The sequence below is a fragment of the Megascapheus bottae genome, chromosome X (assembly GCF_031878675.1).
Source record: "Megascapheus bottae isolate mThoBot1 chromosome X, mThoBot2.hap1, whole genome shotgun sequence".
Classification (NCBI taxonomy): domain Eukaryota; kingdom Metazoa; phylum Chordata; class Mammalia; order Rodentia; family Geomyidae; genus Megascapheus; species Megascapheus bottae.
In genome coordinates this window covers 90,798,723-90,820,239 of record NC_143547.1, presented here as the reverse complement: position 1 = coordinate 90,820,239, position 21,517 = coordinate 90,798,723, and the positions used below count along the sequence as shown (strand labels likewise).

Here is a 21,517-nt window from a genome sequence, read left to right as displayed (position 1 = left end):
CATTTTGGATTGTGTATTGGAAACGCGCAATCCTGAAAAGAAAGGCTTCTTACCCATAATATGCGACTGGGTGGGAGGGGCAAGTTTCATCTTGGCTTTCTGCAACCATTACAGTGTCCATGTCAGTCATATGAGCTCTAGCCAATCAGGATCACTGGAAGGGGTGGGGCTAAGATGTCTATAAAAGGAGCCCCACCGCGTTGCGCAGTGCTCACTTCTTCTCTTGGAAGGGTGGGTCTCGTTCGCTGTGCCGAGCCGCGTCGCGGTTGGGGTGCCGGACTTTCCTGAGGAGAAAATTTCCCACAGTGTTGTTTTTTGCTACGACGACTGCTTTCAGAGACTGTCCAAAGTGAGTTTACTTCCATTCTTACTATTTGCTCATATTTTATTGTTTGTGGCACTTTTCGTAGATGATTTTCATAGAAAGTAGTATGTGCTACCAATTTTAGAATTTAGTAGTATATTTTAACACTTCGGAGTGCCTTCGTTGCCACGTGGGAGATTACAGTGTGTTTTTCGTCAAAATTTTCCTTTAAATGTGCCTTTTTTTAAGCCTCTTGTCGATGGATTTATAGTTTTGTGGCGTTTTCAAGTTAAAATGGAGAAAAAGTTGTGCCGCTTGTAATTCTACCACGTGAGGAGGAGCTTTGAGGCGGCAAGGCCGCGCGCTCTAGGGGGTTCGCGGCCTCCAAGGGGTGGGGGAGGGGGTGCCGTGTGCAGTGCCGTGGATGGGACGTGAGGGCGCCTCAGGCCCAGACGTGAGTGCGGTGAGGTGCTGTGTGCAGTGCCTCGGATGGGACATGAGTGCGCTTTAGGCCCACAAGTGGGGGCGGTGGGGTGCCGTGCACAACACCGCGTGTGGGACTTGAGGACGCCTCAGGCCTACAAGTGGGGGCGGTGAGGTGCCGTGTGCAGTGCCGCGAATGGTGCATGAGGGCACCTCAGGCCCACAAGTAGTGGCAGTGAGGTGCCGTGTGCAACACCACGTGTGGGATGTGAGCGCACCTCAGGCCCACAAGTGGGGGCGGTGGAGTGCCATGTGCGGTGCCTCGAGTGGGACGTGAGGGCGCCTCAGGCCCACAAGTGGGGGCGGTGGACTGCCGTGTGCGGTGCCGCGGATGGGACTTGAGGGCGCCTCAGGCCCACAAGTGGGGGCGGTGAGGTGCCGTGTGCAGTGCCGCGAATGGGACGTGAGTGCGCTTCAGGCTCACACGTGGGGGCGGCAGGGGGCCATGTGCAGTGAGGCATATGGGACTTGGGGGTACTTCAAGCCAACACGTGTGTAGGGGCGAAGTGTGGTTAATACTGAGGGGAGGCTGATGCCTGGAAGGCGGCGGTATGGGGATGCCACGTGCTATATTAGTATGGGGGAGGGGAGCTCTGACCCAGGAAAGCTTCAAGGGGTGGGGAAGGGGTTTGCCGACACTGGAAAGTGGTGTTGCTCGTGGGGGCAAGTGGTGGGGGCTTGAGGGGGCATGTCCAGGACTGGGGGAGGAGGGGCAGGGCTCCAGAAAGCCTCCAGGTGCGGGGAAGTGGCAGTTGCTGTCTGTATGACTGGTTGGGAGGAGGGGACGCTGGTGCCTGAAGACCCAGTCGTGAGGCGCGCTGTCTGCTATGTGGGGAAGGAGGCGCTAAGGTGAGATTACAATGTAAGCTGTACCAGTGTGGGGCAGGGGGCGCTGTCTGGAGAGGCTAGCTGGTACTTCCAAAGCCTTCTGCTGCAGATAATCAGGTGAGGGGGCAGGGGAGACTGAGGATGCTGGGACATGAGTTCTCAAAGCCGCCATTTTAGATTTGTTGTACAAGTTCCCATATTAGAGTGGGAAAGTTAAATGAACTCTAAAAATCTGAGAGTCATAATTACTGACAGGAATCTGATTCTCTTTGGGGGAAAAATACAAATGTTACCGTTTTAAAATATTGTTGCTTGTATTTCTTATTGTTTTGTCTGTCTTTTGTTTGGTTTATAAGGTTTTTTTTGTTTGTTTGTTTTTTGTTTTGATTTTTGCTGGCGCTGGTGACTCAAGCCAGTAATCCTATTCACAGCCAGCCTGAGCTGGAAAGATGAGAGATGCTTATTTCCAATTAACAATCAGAAAACTGGAAGTTGAGCTACAACTCAAAATCATACTAGCCTTGAGCAAAAGAATGCAGGGACAGCACCCAGTCCCTGATGTCAAGCCTCACAACAATTTGTTTTGATATTACTACTGTATTGAATTTGGAGATGAATTGTGCTAGTGGGCTGGTGCTCTATCACTTGAGTCATGTCCCCAGCACTTTTTGTATGCTTCTTCGCCCTCTAATACTGAGATTTGAGTTTGTGGTCTGCTTTTTTTCTTGGTCTCTCTGTGTACATAAACTTGGTCGTACATATGCAGTCAGTTCTCTTGTTTCTGTATCATGAACGTTGGTAAAAATGTAGGCTAATTGTACACTAGCCATCAAATTGAATTAGTTCCCTAGCTACATTTTTTAATTTTAGAGACACTTGTCAGTCTAGGGTCCACAACTAAGATCCTGGGCACTGTCGTTAAGCTCTTTTGCTCAAGGCTACCACTCTACCATTCAGCCACAGAGTTACTTAGGGGTTTTACTGGTTAATTGGAGATAAAAGTCTCACCGACTTTGCTGCTGCCTTTCAACTATGATCCTCCTATCTTAGCCTCCTATCTAGGATTATAGTCATGACCCACCAGCATCTGGCTTCTTTTAATTAGTGAGTGCTGCAGATTGATTTTATTTAAAAGGAAATATTTTGATTTTTTAACACCAATGTTTTTGCTTTTATTTCAGGAAAGGCAATAGCTGAAAGCAGAAGCACTACCAGTGTGATTGTAAAAAACAAACCACAAAGAGTGACTTTGTTTCAGGTAAGTGAGTGGGTTCTAGATGGATGCTGATTGCTCATTTCTGTAACTCAGCTACTCAGGAGGCTGTAACTCAGCTACTCAGAAGGCTGAGATCTGAAGATCATGGTTCAAAGCCAGCCTTAGTAGGGGGAAGGGAGAGTGGCAGCAAAGTCTGGGAGATGCCTCTAACTCACCAAAAACCCAGAAGTCGAGTTATGGCTCAAGTGTAGAGTGCTACCCTTGAGCAAAAGAAAGACAAAAGTAAGGAAAGGAAAGAGACATACTCTGGGCTCTGGACACAGTTTCAAAGCTACCTGTGTCCACAAAAGAGGAATGGGGCAGGGAATGTGGACTTAATGAGCAGCAGGAAACAGGAGCTTAATGATGTTTTCCACTTTTGGGGTAGGGATCCTGAGGTATACCAAAATTATGCTAAAATAAAAGTTGGTATTTCCTCAGTCATTACTGTATCATACACTATTGTTTATTTCCTTTTTAGACATGACTGGTACTATGAGGTTGTATTTTCTGAAGCTAAAAGATACTTAGATTATTTTCATTGTAAGCAATAGTCTGACAGCTCAGCTTCAAAAACTTCTTTTCAACTTTTTTAGCAATGATTTTCTCTGCATTATGACACAGTTAAAGTTGTCAATTAATTCAGCCATGGCAAGGATTTGGGGTTTCCCTGTTAAGATCCCTTGACTTTTTTCTCCCACTCTTGCCATGGGGTAAATAGATTACAGTAAATATAGACTATTATGACAAAAAGCACTAATGTCAAGGGGGTTACATTAAATAGTATATGTGAATAATTTTCTTTCTTATCCCAATTCAGATCAGAGTCACTGTTCAATAGACCAGCCAAACCACAAGGTTTGATTGGTAAGCACCTGTTTACTGTTATTTTCTAGGCCTTCCAATGTGTAAAGGTCCTGTATCTCAACTTGATTTTACAGACTTTGTTATTTTTTCCTGCAAGATATCTTGAACTACATATCAGTTTGGAATTGAAGCTTTCACTATATTGCAGTATCAAATTTCAGAGCCAAGAATCTTCTAACCAAAGTTTGTGCTTTTGGAGTTGTTTCCCACTGTGGTATATGTTCTTGGATGTGGTCTTCTCTAGCTACTTAACAGTCTTAGGACTTGTACTTACTGGTAACTTACGTAAAGGGTTGCATTATATAGCTCTAACTCACTATCTTATATATTTCCTCTGGGCTTTAAAGGTGTCAACTGGACCTCAGTTCAAACTCATTTCACCACTGTCAATCTTTGACACTATCTAATACTTTGAGTCATAGTTTTCCTTACCCGAAAAACGGAAAAGATGTGTTATCAGAGATGCCATAAGAATCAAGTGCAGTCATCTTTGTAATACACACAGTACTCAGAAATTAGCTCTTTTTTTCTGAACACAGATAATGTAATGTGATACTTTGGTTTAGCCCCCTTCCCTGCTCCTTCCCTTTACTTTTTTTTCCCCTCAGGTATAACTTATTCCTCATAGGTAACACTGATTTCTCCAGAAGTCACAACTTTGTAATCTTGTGAAGTGAGAAGTATCTGAGAAGGTTCAGACTTTGCCTTGCACTGAGGTTAGTTGTATTCTCACCTATGTAGACACTTAACACCGAGGCTGGCATGGCATATTCTGTAGCAGGCTTTGCTTTCTAAATGTGCAGGCTAGAAGATGCCTACGAACTGGCAGTCCTACAAACACTTTTTCTCACCTGAAAAATTCACTTCCTGGCTGTTACTATATAGTTCATTGAGATTATAAAGATAGTAGACAATGGAAGAATGGATATAAAATCTTTTAAATACAAATAGGTACTATCTAAGCTTCTCAAAGAGAGTTTTAACTGAGATCTCCATAGTTCTACACTTTCCTTCCTGTTAGCACAGATGTTACTCTAGTAGACCATGTAACATGAAGTTTGCCCAGCTAAGATAAATAAAACACACGTTTCAAAAATTAGAAATGAAAGTGTTAGATGGGCATTGGTCTCTCATGCCTGCAATTCTGTCTACTCAGAAAACTAAAATCTGAGGATGGAGATTTGAAGCCAGCCTGGGCAAGAAAGTATTGAGATTCTTATCTCCAGTTAACCAAAAAGCAGGAAGTGGAGCTGTGGCTCAAGCTCCAAGACTGGCACAGCAAAAGATTGGAGAGGAAGGGGGGAAGAGGGAGGGAGAGAGAGAATTCTTGTGCAGCATATTGACATTTCAAAGCCTTTTTATTCACCCTAGAGTTAATCACTTTTAAATCCATGGCTGGCAGAGGTCATTGTTATTCTGTTGGTAGATAATGGAAGCCAGAAGTATTTAGAATTTTCTCTATTTCAAGGAGCTGTGACAGGCAAGATCCTTCATTCTATGGTATTTATCTTAACACTTGCTAACCCAAAAAAAAAAGATGAGGGCTATCCATGTGGCTTAGTGTTAAGAGTTCCTGCCTAGCATACATAAGGTCCTGGGTTCTATTTCTTGGTACCACATAAAGAAAAAATATTTTTAATAAAAATATATTTTAAATAATCAGAAATTTGACAACAACACTTCCTTATGTTTCTCCAGGTACTTTTACCCATTGCTCTTCACAGTCTTCTTAGTTCTCTTCGTTTGGATAGTTTGGAGAAGAATAAATAGGTAAGTGATTAAGTGGACATATTTGTTAACATGTTAAATATTGGTATCTCAAAATTGCTGTATGTCAGAGGAATCCCATGGAGAAAATCTCCCAAGTTAATTACTGAAAATTCAGAAACCTGGACAAAGGTAAAGGGACTATAGTATTCAGAATTTAATGGGGTACCTAGATTTTAAATTTTTTTAACTTCAGGGAAGGTCAGTCATTTACCTTGACATTATCTGAGGTCTACTTTGTAAGTAGTTGTGAATCATTCAGAATTTTAATGTGCTAGACATTTATAGCAAAATTAGACTTATTTTCGTATTTCCTGTTTATATGGGTACTGAGAGTTTGGATTGAATTGGAAATTTTAGATCAATACTATCATGACTTTAAATCTTTTAATTCATGTAAACAATCACTATATGAAAGTTCATAGGATGTTTTCTTTTAAAACATTCTGGGAGGTGGTGATGGGGGAGGGAAATGGGGTCAAAAACATGAGAAGGGGTGTCAATGTGTGAGAAGTAATGCACCTACTATCTGGCGAATATAGCTGTAACCCCGCTATACATTAAAATAAAAAAAGAAAAAGAAAAAACACAAAAACAAATTCTGATCATTATATGTGCTTACAAAGAAAGTATGGATTACAATGATCATTTTTTTTCTTTAAACAACTGGCTCTCCACAGGAAAGTTAAAAAAAAACAACTGGTAGAATTTTGCAATTTCTCAGGTATTAATACAATTTTAATTTAGTGGTATGATGTAACTGAATGAGATTTTAGCTCATGAGTTGTTTCTCACATAGCACTTAAAATAACTGGTGATCTATCTGTAATTTACTAATGTAGAGCTAATACGTTTATGTTTTTCTGAGTAGTCTTTGTGAAAATATCCCTATTGGTTCTGGGTAGAAAAGTTGTAATGGGTTTTATCTAAGTAAATCTATTCCCAATTTCCAAACTCAGATATAAAATGCAGACAGTTAGGAAAGGCATTTACTTTAAAGATTCTAATTTTCTTAAATCTAATACTCCAAAAAGAATTATGTACTGTGACCTTTTAGTTCATAAATTTCTGGAGAGGGGATGTGCATCTGTTGTCATAAACATTTGGGAGTCTGAGATTGGGAGGGTCACATTTACCGGCCAGCCTGGGAAAAAACATTCTTCAGACTGCTATCTCTAATATTGTATGCCTATCATTCTAACTTCAGTGGGAAGATTAAATAGGAGGAATATTATCTAGGTTGACCTGGTCAAAAAGCAAGATCTTATTTCAAAAATGACCAGAGCAAAAAAGGCTGGAGCATCTATCTAGCAAGTGCAAAGCCCTGAATTAAAACGCCAGTACTACCAAGTAGGAAGAAAAATCAAAGTCGTGTGGTTCATGAATATTTATTGTTCAATAACAGCATATGTGTAAGTGATATATAAAAGACCATGATCTTCACAGGAATATTGTACTTTGTTATGGAGCTTGATGCAGCAAAATTACAAGTTCATGGGAATGTAAACTTAAATGTGAGAGAGACTTTTTCTGACTTGTTCCTGTTGCATTCCTAGTATCTGGAATTGACTTGAGAAATATACTGCCTCTTACTGGAAGAAGTTAGGTCTACTTGAGGCATCAAAAGAGATAGCACTAATAGTTGATTATGAGACAAACATTTAATTAGTTGTGACCATGGCCTTGAAGGAGCCGATGAGGTTGCCACCTTTTAGGTGGATCAAGTGAACACTCTTGATTGATAGCTATGAAGATTCCTCAAAAGCAGAGCTAGAAACTTTCAGCTGAACTTTTTACAGAGTCTTAGCAGGAACTCCGCTCCCTTATTTAGGTTCTCCTTCAGTTAACACAGTGATTGATAATCTGGGACAGGTGGTCACAAGAGACAGGGCAAGAAATGCTGAAAATATGATGGGAAGAGTACTAAAATTTATTTATGATCCACAGAGGTACATAAATGTATGGTCTGCTATTAAAAATAACATTTGCTCTTTAAATTTGATGTTTTCTCAACAGGTCCCATTTCACTAGACTACTGGATACCTGACTTTAAAATTTTTGTGGAGGTAAGATATAAGATGTAAGAGTTTCTGAAGAGAATCTATATAATGTGTTTGCATATTATATATAATGTATTTCTATACATATATATATGTAAAAACGTAAGTATAGCCAGGTGCGGTGACTCACAACTGTAATCCTAGCTACGCAGGAGGCTGAGCTATGAGGATCAAGGTTCAAAGCCAGCCCGGGCACTAAAGAATGTGAGACTCTTATCTCTATCTCCAGTTAACCACTAGAAAGTGGAAGTGGCGCTGTGCTCAAGGGGTAGGGTGGAAACCTTGAGCTGAAGAGCTCTGGAACAGTGCCCAGGCCCAGAGTTCAAGCCCCCACGCCTGACCCCCCCACTCCGAAATGTATGTATGTATACGTAGTCTCATATAATACTTCATTTTGATTAAAAATAAACCACTTATATTTACACATTTTAAATTGTAATTAGATATGTAATAGTAATCACATACTATATGTGATATAACCAAATTATTAAATAGTTAATTATTAAATTTAATATGTATATATACAGTCTCATATAATACTTCATTTTGATTAAAAATAAACCACTTATATTTACACATTTTAAATTATAATTAGATATGTAATAGTAATCACATACTATATGTAATATAACCAATCACATACTATATGTAATATAACCAATTATTATTTAATAAGTTAATTATTAAATTTAATATATGTAAAATATATACATTTTGTATATCATTCATGCATGCATGCATATACCTCAAATAGAATGATTGAAAATGAAGTTCTTCACAGATACTAGGGGCCATACCTGTAACCCTGAAATGGGGAAGGATTGAGATGAGAGACCCCAGGCAGAAAAGTCTTTGGGACTCTGTCTTCTGAGAAAAGTTGGATGCAGTAGCACAAGTTATGATCTTAGTAACGATGGGAAGCCTTCAATAGGCATAGAGGCTCACATGCTTGCCTATGTAGGAAGTAAGACTCTGTCTCAAATGTAACTTCCATAGCTGTAGAGCTACAGTACTAGCCTAGCAGATGTGAAGTTCTGAGTTCAAATCCCAGTACTGAAGGAAAAAATTGCTTGGTTTTGAATAGTGCTTCTTTAAATATACATCCAGAGGAACTATGTCTTATTGGTTTAAACCAAAACTTAGTAAGGCTAGATCCTTTTGGATTTTTGACTGAAGGAGTTATAGAAGGTTATAGAGGGGTAGATTATCTGGATACATCAACCGAGTGGACTTTTTTTCTGGTCTTTGGGCTTCAAGATAGGGCCTGGATGCTTCTGTGCTGAAGGGTATCACTCTACCACGTGAGTCATACCTTCACCTCAGGTTTTTGGTAGGTAGAGATAAGATTCTCATGGACTTTCTGCCTGTGCTGGCTTCAAACTGATCTCAGCCTCCTGAGAAGCTAGAATTATAGGGATGAGCCACAAGAACCCAGCTCCAGTGGAAATGTTGACTCCTGTGTCAGCATGTCTTATGTTCAGTATTCTGTGAATGTGTCCTTCTTTTACATAAAATGTGGTTAGGTTGGAAATGTCTCAGTCCCATAGAATGTTGGAAATTCCATAGCAAATGCTTTCATTAACTTGAGATTTCTTTTGACATTCCAGAGGAGCTAGTAATGACTTCGTTTTCATATGAATGTATTTCTGGCATTTTAGTCCTACACCTTGAATTTAGGAGTATAGAAGTAATTTTGTCTTGATTTCCAAGTGTCTTATTTTGTGTTGGTTTGGGTGGGTTTTTATACATATATAAAGAATGCAAAGTATCGTCCATCTTTTCTTTTCTTTTTTGTGGGTCATTGGGCTTGAAATTGGCCTGGGTGCTGTCTCTGAGCTCTTTAGCTCAAGGCTACCGTCCTATCCCTTAATCCAAGCTCCACTTCTTATTTTCTAGAGATTAATTGGAGATGAGAGTCTCAGGTCCTTTTGTGCCAGATTGGCTTTGAACCTTGATCCTTAGGTCTCAGACTCCTGAGTAGCTAGGATTACAGACATGAGCCACTGTTCCCGGCAGTATGGTCCATCCTTATGACATAAATACTGCCCTTACATTGGAAACCTATTTTTTCTTTGCTAATTTGTTTTAATTTATCATACAATTTATGATAATAGATATTTTAATACATTCAAAGGTTCTCCAACTTCATCAACCATAATATTTCTCACAGTAAAGTCTGTATATCACTTGGGCTTTTTTGTGAACTCAGCTTTTTCCTGCTGTTCCTTTGTGAATGTGTATTTTTTTGTGCTGGTACAAAGGCATGAACTCATGGGTTAGGTGTTTATCCTTAGCTTTTTTGCTCAAGGCTGGCACTCTTATCACTTGAGTCAGGGCTCTACTTGTATTGCCACTTATTGGTGGTATGTATTTATTGATTGGATCTTCAGGCATTAGTTCAGCAAGACACACCACAGGTGTGACACCCTGGATTTGATCCCCAGGAGCATTGGAACAAGAACACTAATCTCTTCTCTTTAATTTTTTTTTTTGTTGCCGTCCTGGGCTTGAGCTCAGGGCCTGAGCACTGTTCTTGGGCTTTTTCAAGGCTAAGGCTCTACCACATAAGCCACAGCACCACTTCTGGCCTTTTCCATGTATGTGGTGCTGAGGAATCGAATCCGGGTCATTGTGCATACCAGGCAAGCACTCTACAACTAGGCCAAACTCCTGGCCCCATATTTTCTCTTTTGAATCTGAATGTTTGTGATCCCACAAGTCAGGTCAGGCCATTTACCTCTGTACACTAAAAGAGACATAGTGAAGGACACAAAAAGCATAGTTATATGTCATTGGCGGCCACACGAAGATAGTATATCTTCAGTATACAGAATGGGATATGTGTTGAAATAAAGAACTAGGGTGTAATGGGAGAAAGATATGGTAAATAATCCTAGTCATAGATATGGCGTGGTTGACTATTCTCTTAATGCCTGTGAGACTCAGAAGTTAAGGCTGGTCCTGGGAAGGCTCTGATATTCCTTTCCTTTGAATCATTTTTGTTCATCCATCCTTGCAATTAATAAGCTCTGTTCTTCCTAGATTCCAAGGTAACTATATACAGTGAGTGGCTTAGACAAGGACAGATAGAATTGAGGCAGGTATGACTAGCTTTTCTCTTGCTTTTAGTTAATTCATAAGCCCAAGTCAGTGCTATTTGACAAAAAGAAAATTTATGGATCTGTCACACTTTCCCCCTTATTGATAAGACGATCCTTAAGCCCAAAAGGAATTAGTGTGTTGTCCAATCTGATCTTGAAGACTTCTTGGCTAGTGATAAGCTAATGAGAAGAGGACAAATAGCTGGAATAAATGTGTCATAAGAACCTTGTTAAAGACTAAAACTAGAGAAAAGGAGTATCAATGTGTGAGAAGTAATGTACCTACTATCTGGCAAATGTAACTGTAATCCCTTTATATATTACCGTGACAAAAAATAGACTAAAACTAGAAATAGTATTACAAAGTAAAATACAAGAGAGAGTCAAAGTCAGGCATTATACAATAGCAAATAAATTATGTGAGATTTTCTTTTAAATAACTTGATGAGCATAGACAACTAAAAAGATAATGATTGAAGCAAGTAGAAGTATTTGCTTCTTTGTCTCTTGTTACATAGAAGTCTTTGGCCCAATATGTACTCAGAAGGGTTTTAAGGTCAGCTACTCTGCATTCAGTGAAGATAGTGCCAGTGACCCCAGATAGCTCCCTTCAATTCCCTTTTCCCCCTCCCTCTTCACCCATTCTTCCTACTTTCCTTTTCATTTCCCTTTCCTGTAGCATTTTCATTCAAAGCTGGTGAGTCATTAGCTCTATTTCTTTCTTTCTTTCTTTCTTTTTTTTGTGGTTAATTAGAGATGGAAGTCTCATGGCTTTGAACCACGATCTCAGCCTCCTGAGAAGCTAGGGTTCTAAGCATGAACCACTTGTACCTGACTCTGCCCAGTACAGGTACAAGTTTAGGCTATGATTCTCCTACTTGGGTTTCCTGTGCAGGGAGGCATGAAAGGCAAATGCCATTGCCCTTTTCCTAGGGTTTCAAAAGGAGGAAGCCATCTTACCCAGCCATTGATGGAGATGGAATCCCATGAACTTGTTTATATCCAGACTGGTGATGAATCTCAACAAACCTTTATCCCCCATCTTTACCTCCCAAAGAGTTAAGGAGTATAGGCTTGAGTCATGAAGATAGACATACTTTCTAATTTACAGGGTTAGGCTTTTGCTCAATGGAAGAGCACTTGCCTCTTAAGTACAAGGCCCTGAGTTTGGTCCTTAGCTCTGAAAAAAATAGCAGCCAAGTAAATCTCTTAATAAGCTTTATATTTAAATTTTTAAGAATTACTCATATCCAGGTGTGGTAGCTCACACCTGCAATCCTAGCTACTCAGGAGGCTGAAATCTGAGGATTGTGGTTCAAAGCCAGCCCGGGCACTAAAGAAAGTGAGACTCTTATCTCTAATTAGCCACTAGAAAACCTGAAGTGGTAGGGAGGTAGGTAGCCTTGAGCTGAAGAGCTCAGGGACAAGGCCCAGGCCCAGAGTTTAAGGCCCAGGACTGACAAGAAAATATTCATATACTTGTAACTTTTTGTGGGCATTTGAGTTTTATTTCCATACTTTTTTCCTTGAGTGTGTGTGTGTGTGTGTGTGTGTGTGCGTGTGCGCGTGTGTGCGCGTGTGTGTGCGCATGTGCATGTATATGTATGTGTGTATTCATGCACACATGTGCACTGGTACTGGGATCAGGGCACTGTCAGCTTTTTTTTTTTTTTTTTTTTTGCTCAAGGTTGGTGGTGCTTTACGATTTGAGGCACAGCTCCACTTCCAGCTTTTTGTGGTTAATTAGAGATAAATTTCATAGACATCTTGTCTACTCTGGCTTTGTGCCTCAGATCTCAACCTTCTGAGTAGTGTGTATTCCAGGCATGATCAACCAGTATTCACTTCCTTTTTCCATTTAGGAAAAGTCCTTTAGGACAAAGTATGTTTTACACAAAGCCTCTCTCATTTAAAGATTTTTCATTTAACTTTTTCTACAAAAATATGATCTTCTATCTTCCTTCATCTTTTTTGCTTGATGATACATTTGCATTTTTTTAAATTTGTATTTGAATTTGGACAAGATTGGTTTTACTATTCTCAATATTTTAATGAAGCCACTGGAAGAAAAGAGTTTTTGTTGTTGTTGTTGTCATGACCAGTACTATAGCTTAAACTCTGAAGTTTTGTGTTCACTTGGTAAGCTGGCATACCATTTGAGCCATGGGTACACTAGTAATATGGGGATAGTCTCTTGGTGTTTTCTACCTAGGCTGGCTTTGAACTGTAAGCCTTTTGGTCTCAGCTTCCTAAGTAGCTGGGATTATATGTGTTACCTTTTTGAAGGTTGATAAGAAAAATCTTAAACTACTTTTCTATGCAAACACAAATACAAACATTTGTTAATAATAGTAGAAGAGTTGGATCCAAATTACGACAGAATAAAATAGAACAAGACTTTTTTCCATCTTAACATTTTTTTTCAGTCCTACCTTTGAGAGTTAATTTCTGGAGGCATATATTTTACTTCAAGTTGGTTATAAGAACTGTGGAAAACTGGATCTCTAGAAGTAATAGACTAGAGAAACAAAAATAGTAAGGCATAGCAGGCATAAGATAGAGGACTAGATTATCTTTGTTCATTTAAGGATATGCATGCAATTAAAAATGTAGAACCGGACAGTACTTATTAGATACTGTGTTGAAAATGAGTTACACAATTTGTGATGGGAACAGCAGAGGAAATACGGGAGAGGATAAAGGAAAGGTAATATTGCCCGAAAAGAAATGTGCTAGTATCTGAATTATGAAAATACCCCTTCTGTGTATCGCCTTTATAATAACAATTTAAAATTCAAAAAGATAAAAAATTAGCCATCTAATAAATGCCCATTGAAGAATTTATTAACTCAAGAAATGTAATTTTTTTCATTAGTCCCGGGCTGGAACCTCAGTGCCTGGGAGCTGATTCTGAACTTCTTTCATTGAAGGGTAGCACTCTGCCACTTGGGGCACATCTCTACTTCCAGCAAAATGCTGTTTATCAGAGATGTGAGTCTCACAGACTTTTCTGCCCGGGCTAGTTTCAAACTGCAATCCTCACATCATAGCCTCCTGAATATCTAGGATTACAGACATGAGCCACCAGCGCCTAGAAAGAAGTACATAATTTTAATGTAGATGCCATAAGTAAACATTTTTTCCCCAGGAATTCTAGGAGAAGACTGAATTACATCCAACAGTGTTTTTTAGGAGTAAATCTGGAGAGTTATCCTGGTGGTGGACATAAAAATGTATATGTCATGAAAGTGGTTTGGAGTTCATTTCCAATAGGACTGTTGGCATCTCCATCAGAATTTTAGCCTTCACCAAGCCAATCATCTCAGACTACTAGGCATACAAAATCACACACACAATTCAAAATGCACTATTTGACAAACTACCCTTTGCCTTTTTCTTTCTTGTTCACTTTTAGTAGACTAGTCAGCTAGAATTCTCCCTAAGGGGCAAGAGAGACTTGGTGCTTTTTATTCTTGAATAGATCACAACAGAGATAGACCCCTCCAACAAAAACACCCTTCTCTTTCTGTGTTCCTGACTTCCCCTTCCCTGCTAATTGCCAACACAAGTTTTCCAATGAACTCAAATGCTCAGCAAAGCCTCTGAACAAGGGATTCAAATTTCTTTGTCAGGCAAATGGCAGAAGTCCAAGTAGTTCAGCTGAACCCAAAAGGGGCTCTGGAGAGCCTCCAAACCACAAGGAATTCAAAGCTTCCCTGGAACATGAGTGGCAAAAGCCAAAATTAGTTCAACAGAACCCAAAAATGGCCCCAAAGAGCCTCCAGACATCACGGAAAAAGAAGGAAGGCCAAGGTGCACTGGTTGACGAGAACGCACAAGGTCAGAATTTAGGGCACTTAATGTTCAAATGGCCATTACTCTGCCCTACCAGATGATGGTAGAAAGTAGCTGATACTTACCCAAGTTGAAAAATAAGAAAGTCCCTGGAATAAATGTAATTCCAGTAGCTGTTAGAAGAAATTGTATCTTTCCTCCTTGGTCTAAGGTTGACTTGTTGCTTGTGAAATTGCTGACACCAAATAGGTGTCTATTTTCTGACTTGCCAAGGCTAAAAACCAGTGTTAGGCCCTAATTCCAAACTCTGGGATTCTATATGTCAGGTCTAGTCACTCACCACACTTGCCAAATCAAAAGACATGTTGAAGGACAGAGAAAAGTGGGGAGACAGCATTTCAGTTCTTCAAAGACACAGAAATGAGCTGTATTTCAGGAGATCTTTTTTTTGGGGGGGTCATGGGGCTTGAACTCTGACCTGGGCACTGTCCCTGAGCTCTTCAGTTCAAGGCTACCACCCTACCCCTGGCCCTAGGTGCTGTTCCTGAGCTCTACAGCTCCAGGCTATTGCCTTTACCCTTGAGCCACAGCCATTTTCTAGTGATTAATTGGAGATAAGAGTCTCTTGGCTTTGTATCTTTGTATTGCCCAGGCTGGCTTTGAATCTTGATCCTCATAGCTTAGCCTCCTGAGTAGCTAGGATTACAGATGTGAGTCACCACCCCTGGCTTCAGGAGATTGTTTTGTGTTCTCAGGGCCTTTTTGATTTTTTCTTGATAGCCTGCCATTGGCACTACACCTTGAGTTGCAGCTTTTTTTTTTCTGGTTAATTGGCAAAATGTTTCTCTTTGATTTGTATGCTCTGATTTGTATGCTCTGGTTAATTTCAAATTAAAGTCCTCATATCTCAGCCTCCTAAATGATTAGGGTTATAGGCGTGAGCCACCCGTGTCTGGCAGACTAGGATTGAGCAGACAAAAAGACTGGAGAAAGCTGAAGGAGAGAGGTATGCATAGTTATCAAACAGCCCCAGTTACAGGTGTGTCCCAGTGCTCTGAGTTGACTATAGAAGATGTAGCAATTTATTTTCTTAGAATTAGAGGATTGTCTGTTTTTCTTTCTGAAGTTCCAGAGTTGTTCTTGCTATCAACACTTGAGATGATCAATTTAGTTTTCCATGAGATGATTACTCCTGCTGGGTGCAGCGTAATCATTACAGGTACCTTTCCTCATTTTAGGAGGGAGGGATGTTTTCAGTCCTTTGTCATAAAGATGCTATCAATCAGTCTGTCTTTCCTGGAGTTCATGATTATACAGTGACTGAAGAAAGGCTGGCTTAGAAAAAAGATAAATACAAAGTGGAGGCAGATATGCCAAACTTTTCTCCTGCTTTTTATTAATTTGTGGGTACAAGCAGGAAGTTACGTGTTTTTCAGCAAATGCAGCTTTTAAGCACCTGTTAAACTTTCAGTGTAGTATTCTCTCCTAATTTCTTCTTCCATATCTGTAAGCCTATTGATAAAACATTTGTGTTTAAAGGTAATGTTGGTAATCTGACAACCTGTCTGACAAATTTTCTGACTCCCACTCTCTTGTAACTCAACCTTTTTTGGTTCCTATATGCACATCAAAAACTTTTTTCAGGGCTTATTATAATGTTTCATCTGCTTGAAATCTTCTCTGTGATCCCTCGCTCACTTATATGTGCCCATCTGTAGTCTTGTTACAATGTATTATCCAGCCATTGTATAAATCTGTATTGACATGAAAAAGACATGCAAAGGGCCTCAGGTACATAATAGTTTTCCTATCTTATTTAGTTGACACAAGCAATGAAAAAAATAGATTTACTCAGGAATCAAAGCATATCACACACTTTAAATAAACAAGAAAATGGCAAACATTGCAGAATATGTTAAAAAAGAAACCTTATAAGAAAAAGAAAATACTTAATCTGTATCTTAGATAAAAGTATTTTAATCTGTGTGATGTTTAATCTTAATTGTCCAATTGATTGGATTGAGAAGCACATAAAAGTAAAGCTCATCTTCAGATGTTCATGTGAAAGCATATGCAGAGTAGATTGACTAAGGGGAGAATACTGCCAGACAGTATTTATACATAATCTATATATTCTTACTATTTTATATCTTTTTTGCCAGTGCTGGGTTTGAGCTCAGGGCATGAACACTGTCCTTGGACTTTCTCAAGGGTAGAGCTCTACCACTTGACCCTCAGCACCACTTTCTGGCTTTTTTCTATGTATGTGGTGCCGAGGAATTGAACCCTGGTCTTCATGCATGCTAGGCAAGCACGCTACCACTAGGCCAAAGTCCTGGCCCAAAGATGAACATTTTCTTATGTTTCTTTGCCATTTTTACCTCTTCCTCTGACAAGTTCCCTGTAGATATAGAATATTAAGCATTTGTCTGAAGTATTATAGGATATTAAGCATTTGTCTGAAGTATTATAGGATATTAAGCATTTGTCTGAAGTATTATTAGTAAATATCTTTTCCAAGTTGATTGTCCATCTTTCTACTTTAGTAGCTATGTCTTTGTGCAGAAACCTTTTTTTTTAGGTAGTCCCATTTGTCAAGTCTCTCTCCAATCTCTCTCCAATGTGTTGTGACCCTGGGACTTTGTTCAAAAAGTTTTTTTTTCCTGTACCTATGAGTTCCAATGTCTCTTGTACTCTGTTGTGTAGCAGTTTCAGTGTTTCAGATCTAATATTGAAGTCTTTGATCCATTTTGAGTTAATGTTCGTGCATTGAGACAGGCTGGGATCAGTTGTGGAGTTCATTTCACTTAGCATCATCCTATATGGTCATATGTACATAGCTATTGAGCTATTGTGATCCTTTGCTAGGAAAATCCTAGACATAAATCCAATTATTACAAACGAAGGATACTATTGAGTCTTTGTTAATGACTTAGTTGTAGTCTTCAAAAATTCTTAAAATCTGCATTTCTGTATTGTTAAGACTTATGGGGCACTTTTGAAAATAGCTCCATTTTATAGGTGAAGAAATGACTATTTGGTAAGTAAAGGCCATAGAGATTGTAACTGAGCTTAAGAAGATTCTTGGTTCCTGTTGTATTGTTAGTTTCATTTCATTGTTAATCTTTCTTCCTTGGAGAACTCAAAACTTGCCTCTTTTCAGGAAGTTAAAGGAGTTAAATAAGGGCAGAAAATTAACTTCTTTTTTAAATGGAAGAATGAAATCATAATGACCTTAAAGAACTTATTCATAGGCACAAGACAGAGAGGGGGATTCAGGAAGACTATGGCTGATTACTGGAACAAATTTAGGAAGATAAGTTATATAATTAGATGGGTAATGTCATTACTTAGACTAAGTAGTATGTCCTGTTTGTGAAATTCTGCCATTAGAAAGACTTTGGCATCAATCTAGAATTTAAAGTTTTATGTGTAGGGTTTCTTAAATGCTTGTTTGCTGAGGCAGATTAGGATTAGGGTTGAGGAATTAGGAGTGGAATTGGAATGATATGAGTGTTCATACTTGAAGGCAGTTGAAGTTTAGTCTTCTGGGAGCTTCTGAGCATATTTAGTAAGAATACTTTAAATATGCATGTAATTAGAAGGTAGAAAATAGTACACAGTACCCTTTGAGGTCTGGGTCTGGACCCAATTCTTTAAATCAGCACTCAGAAGTATTACTATAATGTATACACAAAAAGAAGAAATGTCTTAGGCACATGTTTTCTGTGAAGTTATTGAAGTAGAACCATTGGATTCCCTTGGAAAAGCCTGCATTAAGATCCCATGAAATAGCTTTGGACAACCATAATGTTCCCCTTCATTAACTAGGCTAATAAGTGTCGGCAGACTGAGGGGATTTAATAACTTATCATTTAGCTTGTATATTGAAGTGAATAATGAGTGACTTACCAAGCCAAAAACCAGTGTTGACTCCATGGATGGACTACCAGTTTTCTGTTTAGAAATAGATTCCTATCTCAGATTCTATACAAAAAGCCACAAATAGTTGTTGTACACGTTGATTAGGTACACTTCTTGCTATACAATATCAGCCTTGTTAATTTCAATTTGAGAGTCTTGCATTTGAATTATTCATCGTAATTGAATGGAATCAATGAGTAACAACATTGTAATATATGCTTGCAGTGTTAGGAAATTGGAGAATTGCAAAGGAATAAACTAGATTGTCGACAGGTGAGGGCTTGTTTATTGAGGAACAGTGAGGGATATAGACCTTCCTATGGGATCAGAGGTTCTAGGTACTAGATTTTGGGGTAGGCTTAACAAGGAAGCAGAAAATACAGAATGGCTTATGATTTATTGGGGACCCAGGGCGTTGTCCTTGGCCTAGTCCACAGTGGAATGCTCCCCCTGAGGTGTGTAGGTTATTGTCTCCTGGGGACCAAGGTCGGAATGACCTGCTGTGGTCAAGCACAAGAACATGTGCCTGGTGTTTTTCTTTTCTTTTTTTTGTGGGTCATGGAGCTTGAACTCTGGGTCTGGGTACTGTCCCTGAGCTCTTCAACTCAAGGCCACCACACTACCTTTGGTCAAGGGAATTGTCCCTGAGCTCTTTAGCTCAAGGCTACCACCCTACCCTTGAGCCAAGCCCCACTTCCCGTTTTCTAGAGGTTAATTGAGATAAGAGTCTCGGGTCCTTTCGTGCCCAGGCTGGCTTTGAACCTCGATCCTCAGATCTCAGCCTCCTAAGTAGCTAGCATTACAGGTGTGAGCCCTGCTGCACCTGTTGCTATTCTTGATTCTGAGGAATAAAAAAGGACTCAATCCTTGATATTCCATCTTTAGATATATAAAAAGATTGGGCCCAGTGGTAAGAGGTAGGTGCTTCATGTAGTTCTTGAGAAAATTATGTTCCAGATCCTTTTATAAAACAATCTGGAAACAGTTAAGTTGCCTGTCTGTCATTCGGTCTTGTTGGGCAATTTAGACTAGTCTGTGTTTATAGGCTGTCAAGAATGTTCTCAGAGAGGGTGGAGGTTACCCAGATGGACCCTAAAATGTTACTTTTAGCTCTTGAGCATGTAGTTTGGTGAAAAATTAAATTGATGGTAGCTAGGATTAGAAACCATCTACAGATGACATCTAAAAGGCCTGAATTTTTTTCTTGGATCTGATAAGGACTAAAATTATTCATGCCAAAGGACATATTTTACTTTCCTGTTTACAGTAGCCATTATGCATTTGCATAATGCATATTTCACAATCTGAAATAACAGTGTTATATTCAGCTTCATAGAATTCTCACTTTAAAAAGTTTTTTCTTTATATACCATTTATAAAATATTCAGTCATATGTAACTCATATTATTAATTGAAGGGCAAAAGGAGAGTCTTCACCCAGAAACGGTTAAGTGTAAAGTATCTGGCAATGCGCCTCTTAGTAGGCCTGGCTCTTTCCCATCAATTGTACATTTATGTGCACATGTATGTTTGCGTTTGTGTGTATGCATACATACCCACACACAGATAGATGATTCTACAGAAGGTTACATCATCTTTAAGACCAAAAGTTTTACTTGCAGGGTTGCATTTTACTTGTTCTATTATGGTAGTTTCTTTGGATACAGATCAATTTGATACCATGTTGACACTGTACATCATTTTCTTGGAAAAACTGGCCTTAATCCATAGACATTTTTAGTTTTCTAGGGGTTTAAGGAGTACACCTGGAGTTGAATACATACCCAGTTTGAGTTTCCGTTGATATCTAAGCAGTCTTTTTAAGCAGTTATCTCTTCATTAGGATATAAGACATTTTTCTGCTTACCATGTACTCCGGAACCTGTACTGGATGCATGACTCCTATCGAGTGTCAGTTCTTTAGTAAGCAGGCAGGTGATTTGCATTTCTTTACCTACCAAAGTTTCATTTCCTCTATCTTAAAAGAGCGTTATTTTTCCAAGGTAGAGTCTTACTGTGTTGTTCAGTTTTGTCTTCGATTTGTGAAGCTCCCACCTAAGCTTCCCAAGTGCTAGAAGCATATAGGCAACACATCCCCTCACCTAGCTAAAACTAGAATTTCATTTTTTTCTTGTGCTGATACTGAGGCTTGAATGCTGCTGTCCCTTGGAGTTTCCATGTAAGGTTGATGCTAAACCACACCAGCAACATCTCTTCTGTCTTTATCTTGGTTTGTTGGAAGTAAACTTAGTCTCTTGGATTTGTCTGTGAAGGTTGGCTTCAAATCTTGATCTCAGCCTTCTCAGCTAGGATTAGAGGCATGAGCCACTAAGAACCTGGCTTTGCCAGCCTGCCTGCCTGCCCCTCCCCCGTCTCTCCCTTCCTTCTCCTCTCCTAACTTCCTTCTCCCTCTCTTTTCCTTCTCTTCCCTCTCTTCTCTCCTCCCCCTGCCCACATTCCCAGCCCTCCTTTTCTCTTTTCCAGTAGTAGATACTCTACCACTTGAGCTATACTTCTAGCCTAGCTTTTCACTAATCAGAGACTAGAGTAGTGTAGACTTTTCTGTCTTCTAGCTTATAGGTACAATCCTCAGATCTGAGTTTCCCTAAGTAGTTAGTAGGACAAGAATGAGCCATCAGGGCCTAGGCTTAAAATTAGTGTGTTCTAATTGCTTGATCCCCAAGATCCCTTTCATTGATTTAGGGAAAGAATTTTTGATTGTTCATGTGAATGTATTATATTACAGGGCCAAGGCAGCCTCTGTCTGTGTATGACACTTGATAATAATATTTATCCTATTAGTCATTTTTTGACTCTTGCATGATTTTTACCTTTGTTGAGCTACTTGTCATTATACAACATAAAGCACTAGTTCTAGGATTTCCTAATGTCACAGCCTGAAATTTGCCTTTCATAATGGCAGATCTATACTTTAAATAGAATTTACTTTTGTGAACTTGTGCTGTAGTTGATTTTATAACATTTTCTTTGGAACCTAGGTAACTAAATATAACACAAGGCTATACACTAAATGAACTACTTTTAAAAAGTCTCCGCTAATAAGTAGAAAATGCGGCTTATTGATGTAGAAGCCTTCCTATAGTAAAGATGTAGATTTGAAAATGTATGAATT

At 39.4% G+C, this 21,517-nt stretch overlaps 1 long non-coding RNA gene across 1 annotated transcript; it reads left to right on the top strand.

The window, feature by feature from the left end:
• The first annotated feature begins 236 nt into the window (after positions 1-236).
• On the top strand, positions 237-15,642 carry LOC150041550 (uncharacterized). The gene is made up of 6 exons (XR_016533779.1): positions 237-349; positions 2,797-2,873; positions 3,691-3,737; positions 5,436-5,507; positions 7,521-7,570; positions 15,587-15,642. It is a non-coding gene; the product is annotated as an uncharacterized LOC150041550 (long non-coding RNA).
• The last annotated feature ends 5,875 nt before the right edge of the window (positions 15,643-21,517 follow it).